This window comes from Mustela erminea, chromosome 15 (assembly GCF_009829155.1).
Source record: "Mustela erminea isolate mMusErm1 chromosome 15, mMusErm1.Pri, whole genome shotgun sequence".
Lineage (NCBI taxonomy): Eukaryota > Metazoa > Chordata > Mammalia > Carnivora > Mustelidae > Mustela > Mustela erminea.
In genome coordinates this window covers 23,989,967-24,001,768 of record NC_045628.1, presented here as the reverse complement: position 1 = coordinate 24,001,768, position 11,802 = coordinate 23,989,967, and the positions used below count along the sequence as shown (strand labels likewise).

Genomic DNA, 11,802 nt, shown 5'->3' with positions numbered 1-11,802 from the left:
CCTAATTTGCCAAGAGTAGGGGAATTTTTAGTCTTTTTCTTTTCTCTTTTTTTAATAACACAGCCAATTAAAATCACGTTTTTTTTTCTTTGTATCTCTTGAAAGTCAATGCAAATAATTCAATTCTTTATATCACCTCTACTTTTACAGATGCTTTCTCACACTTCTAAATCTTGGCATGTGCCTACGCCTTGTCTAGAATGCCCTTTGCAAATTTACTGTCCTAGTTCACTGCTACTTATTCTTCAAATATCAACTCAGATATAATGTTCTTGGAAAACATCTCCTGATAATCACAAAAAGTAAGTGATGCTACTGTATGATTTTGTCTTATCACTCCCTTATTTGTCCCTTGTTATATGTCTGAGCAGTTGTCTGTGTTTCAGCTCTTCTGTACATTGCTGAACATTGCTGAATGGCTAGAATTTTGTCATGCATCTCTGAATTATCAAGTTTAACCCAGTGTCTGTAACATATCAGGCAGGCACTCATTCAAAGATTGCTTAATAATTGTGTGGAAAGAAACAAGGGATAGTTCATGGATGAATTGTTGAATACAAAAATAAATGAGAAAGGCCACGTAAGTAATTTGGATATTATTTGAATTGATCTCTGTGTAATCTTGAATTGCATAGCAGTTAATGGTTTGTTAATATGAGTCCTACAGATTCCCAGTTCTAACACTGCAGATTGAGCTTCCAGTGTTTCAATTACCATCTATTGTAAATTAGGGTAATAATAATACGAAACTTATGTTTTATGAGAGACTTACATTTGAAAATATATCTACAGCACCTACCAAAAGGCTAACATGTTATAAATGGTAAAAAAGAAAAAGATTATGCAAAATGCATTCAAATATTATCATAGAAGTCTTTTGTTTTCCTTTAGTGCATTTTTTTGTAGTATGATATAAAATTGAGTTTAGGTGAGACTAGACATCTTATTACTTTATACACCCCTTTTTCCTTCCCTCCATCCTTTTAGATTTAGCTATCCTAGAAACATTATTTCTCTACTACATGGTGTTTCTACATTTATGCCTTTACCTACAATTTTCACTAAAGAATTTAGTTTAAAAATGAAAAAAATTCTTATGATATAATAAGGGAAATGGTTTCTTTTTACTATTATAAAGAGGCATCTGCCTCATCAACACATATCTAGGTTCATCCAAGAGATAATCATCTTTACTTCACTCCCTGACTGTTTTTTCAAATGTTCTAACATCTTCTGTTTTATTTTAGCAGTATATTTATTCAAGAATTCCCTGCTGTTATCAAGTCAGATACCAGCTCACTAGCATCTTCAAATCATATTTCTGTATTTATCCACCCAAATGTATGTGCAAATCAATACCTTAATAATTGAGAAAACATTAATACCATTCCCATTATTTATCATATTAAAATACTTTAAAAAAAAGTTTTCCCACCTTTTTCTTTCAGAGATTGTATTTATTTATTTGAGAGAGAAAGCACAAGCAGGGGAGAGGGAGCCTGACACAGGGCTCAATTCTAGGACCCTGGGATCATGACCTGAGCTGAAGGCAAATGCTTAATTGACTGAGCTACTCAGGTTCCCCGAGTTACACATTTTAATGACTTATTCTAATGAAATTTCATGTACATCAGAAAAAAAATGTTTTTATTAAATGATATAAAATATTAGCACAATACTACACTATAGTTTTATGTAGCAGGTAATTAAAATTATATACTTTACTGCTTAATATACGAATTTGAATATATGATTTGAATGTTCTATATTAGCATAAGAATTTAAAACAATAGATCTAATGTTGCACCCTTCATAGGTCTAAATATCATCAATCTTCTGTTCCTTTTACTTTCAATTATTTAAAATAACACCGATTTTATAAAAAATGGTAAAGCTCAAGAAATATGAAATAAAAGTTGGTTACAACACTACTAAATTGGAACTTTAAGGCATTAATTTATATCTTATGAGATGTACCCTTTCATACATATAAACATCTTATGCAAAAGAGGATATATAGATGTACATACAAATAGCAGTGTGTGTGTGTGTGTGTGTGTGTGTGTGTAGGCCAAACATACCTAGGAATAAATGAATTTTGCAGAGGTAAAAATGAATAGGATTAAAGGAAAGAAAAAAATATCATAGCAGCTGTATACTGAAGTCCTTTGAGTCATGTCAAGAAATAGAACACTAAAAAAAATATATTCAGGTGACTTCAAATATCCAGCCATTCAGCTGAAGTCTAAATGAAGAAAAACAGAAACTCTTACAAGTATTTTGAAACAATTTACTCAGAACGTCAAATGAAGGATATAAGATAAGCTGTTATCTCCAGCTGAAGTGGTATTCATGTGACTGATGGGTACAGCTAGGAATATGTATAATTTTTAGTGCATTGGTTATAATTTTATTCATTTCCTTCATACTCAGGCAATGGCTTAAAACATAGTGAGTGCAAAAATATTTTCTTATACAATAGTGACAAGCATGTCAGGATGCTGACAACTGGAACCCTCTTGCACTGTTGGTGGAAATGCTAACTGGTGCAGCCACTCTGAAGAACAGTATGGAGGTTCTTCAAAATGTTAAAAATAGAACTACCTATGATCCAGTACAATACCTTGTACTACAAGGTATTTACCCAAAGGGTACAAAAATACAGATTTGAAGGGATACATGCACAGCGGTGTTTATAACAGCATTATCAACAATAGTCAAACTGTGGAGAGAGCCCAAAGGTCCAGCAACTGATGAATGGATAAAAAAGATGTGGTGTATATATGCAATGGAATATTACTCAGCCATCAAAAAGAATTAAATCTTACCATTTACAATGACATGGATGGAGCTAGAGGGTTACTTGTTAAGTGAAATAAGTCAGTCACAGAAAGACAAATACCATATAATCTCATTCATGCATGGATTTTTAAGAAAGAAAACATGAATGTATGGGAAGAGGGAAAAGAAAAAGGTAGAGAGAGAAATAAACCATAAAATATTTTTAACCAGAGAGAATAAATTGAGCATTGATGGAGAGAGGTAGGTGGGAAATGAGCTAGATGGGTGATTGGTATTAAGGAAGGCACTTGCTATGATGAGCACTGAGTGTTGTGGGTAAGTGATGTATCATTGAATTCTACTCCAAAAACCAATATTGCACCTATGTTAACTACCTATAATTTAAATAAAAAAGAAAAAGAAAAAAAACAATTTACCAAATATAATGGAGCAGAAAACCAGAATGAACTTGGGTCCAGGATCACTACATGTCCTGATCTGCCAACCTCATACTTCTTTTATGAGATAAAGTCTTATTTGTTAAGCTAATGTTAGATGTTCATGGTTTCATAATTTTTATAGTAGAACGCACTCTTAATTTGATACGATGTCTTTCTATTAAGAGAAGTTATATAATTAAATATACCTGTCTCTTAGATTTTAATTTTATTCATAGGATCCAAAATAAAGGCAGTAAATGCTTGTGAATGAGCAAAATTACCCTATTTCTCTTTCAGGGAATGTATAGAATTGCATACATTTGGTTTTACAAGCTATCACTGTTAATAGTGCTGTGGTGAGTTGTGTCAAAGCTTCTGACATAATTTTAGATATATTGATTGGTTGGTCGATTAAATTTATTTTTTTTAAAAAGAAATTACATAAAAGAAGGAGATCCTGGCATTTGTGAAACAGGGATAGACCTTGAGGCCATTATGCTAAGTGAACTATGTCAGACAGAGACTAATATATGGAATCCCAAAACACTGACCTCTTAGAAACACATCTGTAGAATGGCAGTTGTCAGAGGTTAGGGGATGAAGGAAATGTGAAGATATGGGGGAAAGGGGACAGATTTTCAGTTATAAGATGAAAAAATTCCAAGGATCCAGATGGTGACTATTGTTGAAAATACTCTATTGTATATTTGAAAGTTGCTATGAAAGTGGAGCTTTTAATATGTTCACATAAAAACAACAATATAATGCTTATTCTATGAATTCAAGGATGTATTAACTAAGCTTATTGTGTTAAACATGTCACAATAGATACTGTATGTAAAATTAATTAATTAATTAATGTTTTAAAAATAAATTTCACAACCTAATACCTTTTTAACATAGAAACATTATAATTGGTGGAAACTTATCCCATTTATCTGTCAGGGAAATTAATAATGATAATAAGCATCATTGTCATCATCGTCATCATCATCACCTCTACAGTAAGCTTTCTCAGCTTTGGCTTTCTTTGTGCTTTGGCCTTAATAATGCTTTCTAATGGGGGAGAGTGTCTGGCTATCTTAGGCACTGTAGGATATTTACTTACATATCTTCCCTTTACCTTCTAGATAGTAGCAACGCTCTAGGCATTATGACAACCAAAAATGTTTTCAAATATTTCTGAAAGTTACCTAGACTGCAAAAGCAATCCCACTGTTCTACAATTAAATTCCCCAGGCACATTTGACTCTGAGCATCAACACTATCAGTGCTTGACATTACTAAGTCTTAAACCAATTTCTATAACTTCGGTACCAACATCACATCTAGTATTTTTTCTGAATTAGTTCTTCAATTTTTTTTTTTAATATAGGTTACCGATTTTTTTAAAAAAGATTTTATATATTTTATTTGACAGACAGAGATCACAAGTAGGCAGAGAGGCAGGAAGAGAGAGAGAGAGGAGGAAGCAGGCTCTCTGCTGAGCAGAGAGCCCAATGCAAGGCTCAATCTCAGGACCCTGGGATCATGACCTGAGCTGAAGGCAGAGGCTTTAAACCACTGAGCCACCCAGGCACCCAGTTCTAAAAAGGTCTGAGGAAGAATATTTGCCACCATCTTTAAAACTATTGTTTCCTGTGCTAAACATCAGTTGTTTGCTTATCTTGAAGTTTATTATTAATGTTGTTGTTGTTATTGTTACACCAGAATTTGAAAAAAAATTAACTATCCCAATATATTTTAAATTTCTACATTGACTTGAAATCAAACATTTTACTGGAGAATGTTATTCCTGAGAAAGCTGTTTTTGTGCCACAATATATTTTATATATTAAAATTCTTTATAATTTAACCTGATTTAATTAGAACCTAGTATATCCATATATTTTAGGCATATAGACATTTTCTATTAGCTTGTGCCATATTTGATTGGACAAATATTCAAAATCTGAGTTAACAGAATCATAAAGAATCATAAAGGTAATTATACAAAAGCTACCACAACAAAACAACACAAAAATTACAGTATTTTTGTTTCCACATAGTGATATACACCATCAATGATGGGACACCTTCTATGTTACAAATCACAAAGGATTCAAAAGTGTTGCTCATCACTGATTTGAGGGTAAATATTTAAACAAAGATTTATCTCTGATAAATGATAGTATGCATAATGTTATGACAGCAAATGGAATGTCCACTCATCTCTGCCTGAGTGGGTCAGGAAAGGAGATGGAGATTTGAATGGATGAGTAGTATATTAATATCAAATTATTAGTGACCCATTCATTTATCCACATTAAACAAAGCCTTATTGCCTAATAACATAAGAGTTTCCTGAATTAATGAAATATGTCAACTCAGTTGCTTTACTCAGATTCCCCAATATCACTGAGGGTTTGGAGGGAAAGAGGGGAGGGGACATATTATGGAGGGCACGTATTGCATGGAGCACTGGGTGTGGTGCATAAACAATGAATTCTGGAACACTGAAAAGAAATTTTAAAAAAGATTCCCCAATATCAAAATATCTAAATTGACAAAACAGTTAATGATCAAGACACAATAGAAAACCTCTTCACCAAACTTTGACTACTTTCCATTGCCTCTGAAAACACGTTGACTGATTTTTATACAAAGGTGAACTGGTAGTGAACATTTCCCCTAGAAAGTTGAACACCTCTCTGCTCTGCCTTTCCTCCCAGCTGATCAAAATACTTAAGGTGAGGTGACTGTGTTCTCCTGTTTGTTTGATGCTTGTTTTTACAATCATGTAAATTTGTTAATTGTCTCATTACCTACTTATATATCCTCATTAAAGACAAATTATCTCATCTAAAAATCTTTGGAAAAACACACTAAATATGAACTGCTAAAGCATCTTGGTAGGTGTGGATAGGTGAGGCGACTGGGAGACTGGTAAAGGGTGAAAGTCTAATAGGATTCTAGGTTCATGTTGCTTAAAAATTGATTCATCTATGCAATAAAATATTATTCAGCCATAAAAGAATGAAATCTTGTCATTTGCAACAACATTGATGGAGCTAGAGAGTATATTGCTAAGTGAAATACTTCAGAGAAAAAATACTATATGATTTCACTCATATGTGGAATTTAAGAACAAACAAATAAAGGGGGAAAATAAGAGGGAGACAAAGCAAGAAACACACTCTCAATTATAGAGAACAAACTGATGGTTATCAGAGAAGAGGCAGGTAAAAAGTTGGGTTAATTAGGTGCTGGGGATTAAGGAGTACATTTCTGAAGAGCACTGAATGTTGTATGGAAGTGTGAATCACTATATTGTATACCTGAAATTAATGTAACACTGTATGTTAACTAACTGGAATTAAAATAAAAACTTTAAAAAAAGGGAATGGGAACATTTTAAAAAACAAAAATATATCTGTATTGTCTTTTAAATATAAATACTATTAAGACTAAATGTTCCATTTATTATGGCTTTAAAAATGTCTTTCCTTGTATAGTGTACATCTTAGTCTATTGGAACAATAATACTCAAGAGCTGTTGCCAATGTGTTAAATTGTCATTTTTATGTAGCTAAATGAGAAAGCTAATGACAACATAATAAATTATTTATGTACTTAAGGTATTATAATTTAAAAGGCTCTTATTCTGAGATATGACTTTCCTTCTCTGTAGTGATAAATTAATATAGTAGACTTTATAGTCGATTTATTTGAGATGTAGTTCTTTGTTTTGCTTCATTTAATACTTTTGCTTCATAAAATGTAAAAATGTTGGAGTTCATGTATTAGGGTTACTTTTTTCAGTTTTTGTTTTTCCATTATATGTAATTGAATGTTATGGGGAAAACTCACTTGGAATACATTTTATATTTATCTTTTAATATTGAATTTTAAAATATGATTGAAATTAAAACTAATTCTTATCAAGTAAGGTAATCAGTAACATAAAGACACACCAAATAGAAGAAGACAGATAATATAATATATTGATAAGATTTTCTTATTTACGGCTTGCAAAGTTTGGTGCTATTACTTGCCATCTTGACACAGACTAGCAGTATAAAATGAGAACTTACCTTTTCAGATTTCTTATTCCCTTGGGCATAACTGTTATGTGTATGTGTTGACTTTGATCCTTTTGAAAAGAAGTTGTATACAATTTTTTCCTCTATAATAAGGAACCATATTCTGTTGAAGGGAGCTACTTAAAGTTCATGAATTAATACTTAGGATATTAGATTCTAAAGATCATGTTTGAATGTAATCTATATGTGGGGTAAGGTAAAAGACATAGAAACACAAATAGAAATTTCATATCTTTTTCATAGCTCTTCTTTCTATTAAGAGAGAGAAACTATGCCTGGTATGTTCCATATAACTACTCAGCTAGGTGATTGACATATATTACCTTCAAATCAAAAAGACAAAGAAAAATTGATATTATTAATTCATATTTAACAGCTAAGGAATTTGAAATCTCAAGAGGCTAATTTTCCCCACTGTAATGTGACCAGGAAATGAAAATGAAAAGATTCCAAGACTACAAAGCCTCAAAAGGAATGGTTCTTTTTTTTTTTTTTTTTTTTTATTAATTTTTTTTTTTTATTTCCAGCATAACAGTATTCATTATTTTTGCACCACACCCCGTGCTCCATGCAATCCGTGCCCTCTATAATACCCACTACCTGGTACCCCAACCTCCCACCCCCCGTCCCTTCAAAACCCTCAGATTGTTTTTCAGAGTCCATAGTCTCTCATGGTTCACCTCCCCTTCCAATTTCCCCCAACTCCCTTCTCCACTCTAAGTCCCCATGTCCTCCATGCTATTTGTTATGCTCCACAAATAAGTGAAACCATATGATAATTGACTCTCTCTGCTTGACTTATTTCACTCAGCATAATCTCTTCCAGTCCCGTCCATGCTGCTACAAAAGTTGGGTATTCATCCTTTCTGATGGAGGCATAATACTCTATCCCCAGGGGTACAGGTCTGTGAATCACCAGGTTTACACACTTCACAGCACTCACCAAAGCACATACCCTCCCCAATGTCCATAATCCCATCAAAAGGAATGGTTCTTAAAGACACTATCTTTTATACATTTGTTTGCATCAGTCTCCTATTTAAAAAGCATTTCAGGATAATCTGAATCTGAAAACATATAGGTATGATAAGATATTTTGATGTTTCTCCATCCTTATTAATATATTGTGTCTATTTATCAACAAATTGTAAATTCTTCTACCTTTGCTGTTACTACTTCTACTTCCATCATTTAGAATACAGAAGGCAATGAACTTATAAAACTTTCGCTCACACTATGATTCATGAATCATGAATATGGTTGCATTTGGTTTGAGAATACCTCATTATCTAATTCTGGACTCATTCCAGATTTTAAAATTTAGAGAAACCAACATTCTCTTAATTAGTGCAAATATTGTGTCCAGGAGCATCCCTTGGATTTTTCAGCTCAGCACTCTATTTATTTCTCTCATTTTGAAAAAAAAAAAATTCTCATTTTTTTTTAATTTTTTTTTAATTTTTTTTAATTTCCAGCATAACAGTATTCATTATTTTTGCACCACACCCCGTGCTCCATGCAATCCGTGCCCTCTATAATACCCACTACCTGGTACCCCAACCTCCCACCCCCCGTCCCTTCAAAACCCTCAGATTGTTTTTCAGAGTCCATAGTCTCTCATGGTTCACCTCCCCTTCCAATTTCCCCCAACTCCCTTCTCCACTCTAAGTCCCCATGTCCTCCATGCTATTTGTTATGCTCCACAAATAAGTGAAACCATATGATAATTGACTCTCTCTGCTTGACTTATTTCACTCAGCATAATCTCTTCCAGTCCCGTCCATGAAAGGAAAAATTCTCATTTTTATGGCCAAGATACACTTTATATTCCAGTCTTTTCCTTCTTGCCCATTGATCACGCATCTTTTTCCTAGTTGCATTTCTGAAATATGCTAGAGTGGTGTTTAACAACAAGGAATTAATATTGTAATTGATATTTACAAGCTCTAGCTTTATCTCTATTATTTACTAACTGCGATACTGGGAAAAATATTTAAACTATAAAGGAGTCAATTTCCTCCTCTGTAAATGGGGAAAATAGAGTAATTTATTTCATAAAGCTGTTTGCAAGGATTAAATTAGAACATATATTAAGGGATTATCTGTGGCACGTTATGTTTGATATATATTTTAGTAATATTAAATGGTTATTGTATTGTGGCAGTCAGGGCTTACTATATAATAAAGGTCTGTTGAAACCTATGGTAATTTATACAAAGCTCTTTGTGATAATTATAAGGCACTATATCTGCCAGAGCTTATGCAAATGGCCACCCAAGGTATATGATGTAAAACTGTAGGTAGTAGCACTTACATGGATTTAATATGGATGGCACTCCCTGAGGTAGTATAATGCTTTGGTGTCTGAACCTAGTCAGTTTGCAACAGAATAATGCCCAAAATAATGCCCAAAACAAAAATAATGCCCCCCCCAAATAATGCCTAAAAGAATAATGCCCAAAACCCCAGCTCAGGATTATATCTTGTCTCCAGGTTACTCATACTTAAAGTGAGAGATACAAAAGCTATTTTCTTCAACTTCATTCTGAATAGCTTAATTCAGAAGCTATTTTCTCTTTCTTTCTTGCCAAAATAATCTAGACGTAGTGAAGATATGTTCAGAAAAAAATGGGTCCCTTTCCAGGCCCAGCGTGTAAATGATGCTTGAACTAAGTAATGTTGGTAATTTTTTCACCTTGGCCAGTAACTGTTTAAAAGAGATGGGCAATTTGGGTCAGTTCTTGCCAATGATATATTAAGGGTGTGAGGCTGGATGGCTCTATGGAAAAGGATTTCCACCGTGACTAAAGCAGTATGTAGAGAGACACTTCCCTTCCCTTCATTGGATGCAGTCATGTTCACAAAGGTGGACTGCAGGTGAAGTTGTAATTTCAACCATGATATAACAAGCCTTTGGATAAAAGAAGAGACTCTGGGACTGGCAAAGGGAAATGTGTGAAACTCAAGAGATTTTGAATGAAATTACTAAGAATTAGTGGTATCTGCATCCCATTTTCTTGTTATGTGCAATTTGGGCTGGAATTTCTATTAACTGTAGGTAAAAATATTCTGATACACTTAATTAATCTATTTTATCTTCATTTTTCTTTTATGCTGTAAGATTGAGCAAGGCAAGTTTAAACTATCATTTTCTTTTCTATTTTGCCACAATTCTGTTTAGAAGCAAAATATTCTTCCCCTCTCCTCTTCTGACTTTAATTTTTTTTTTACCATTACATATTTTCAATATGAGAAGCAAATAACTAAAACAATTATATACATTTTTATCTCTACATTACCCCTAGTTTATTTCCTCACCTATGACATGATGATAGTATAAGCTTTGGAAATGATTGTGGAGACTGTCCAACATAATCACAAAAATATTGTAAGCCTTTTAGTAAATTGTCTTCCAGTTTTCTAGTTGGTGAAAACTATATCAGCTTAAAAAGATTTTTAAAAATATTATATATTCAAGTAAATCTTGACTAAAGAGCTTTCCCAAAATATAAACACTTAGAAGTATACAGATCTTTTATATATTATTTTAAAAATGGCAACATAATCTAACATATCCATAGTAAATATACAGTATATCATATGATTCAATCATTTGAAGGTAGAGAAATTCAAAGACAACAAACATTTGTAAGTTCTGACTACATTGTGATATAAATAACAATTTAAATTACAATAAAATTTTTATAATTCTTTCTCAGCTCCAGAGAAATTTCATTGTTTGTCAGAAAATAACAAATGTAACCTGGTGTCTCCAGACAAATGAAGGATTTTACTCCGGTCTTCACCTTGGGGGTATATTGGCTGATAACATTTTCTCACTTAACAATTGATCTCTCTCTCTCTCACTCTGACTTTTTTTGTAAAAGAATGAACAAAATTTAAACAATACTGTGTTTATAGAAAAAACCTTTTTTAATATTGGCAACATGGTGATGTATGGAGAAAGCAATTCAAGTGGTTGTATGAAGCTTGTTTCTTATGCCAGTCATTCTTTATTTCCCCTACCCACAACAAGAAGTAGGGAAGAATAAATGAGAGAAAGTATGGCATTTATAGAGTGTCTACTATGGGACAGGCATTTTACTTAGGGTTCAGAGTAGCTCATCTTTTTTTTTTAATATTTTATTTATTTATTTGGCAGAGAGAGAGAGAGATCATAAGTAGGCAGAGAGGCAGGCAGAGAGAGAGACAAGGGGAAAGCAGGCTCCCTGCTGAGCAGAGAGCCCAATGCGGGGCTCAATCTCAGGACCCTGAAATCATGACCTGAGCTGAAGGCAGAGGCTTAACCCCCTGAGCCAGCCACGCGCCCCCAGAGTAGCTCATCTTATTGTAAGTCTCATTCATCAAATCTGTTGAATGAGCTGATATTATTTCTCTTTTGCATGTGGGGTTTGAGGTTCAGAGATACATAAAGAATGATGATGATGAACATGTAGCACAGTTTATTAAATATAATATTTAGCAATATGAAAATTCCT

The 11,802-nt window shown here is 33.1% G+C and overlaps 1 long non-coding RNA gene across 1 annotated transcript in view; it reads right to left on the bottom strand.

Moving 5' to 3' along the window:
* Positions 1 to 7,301: 7,301 nt before the first annotated feature.
* LOC116574464 overlaps positions 7,302 to 11,802 on the bottom strand; it is an 88,441-nt gene continuing 83,940 nt past the window's right edge. The window contains exon 3 of the long non-coding RNA XR_004279327.1: positions 7,302 to 7,406. This is a non-coding gene — a long non-coding RNA (uncharacterized LOC116574464). The remainder of the gene's footprint in view (positions 7,407 to 11,802) is intronic.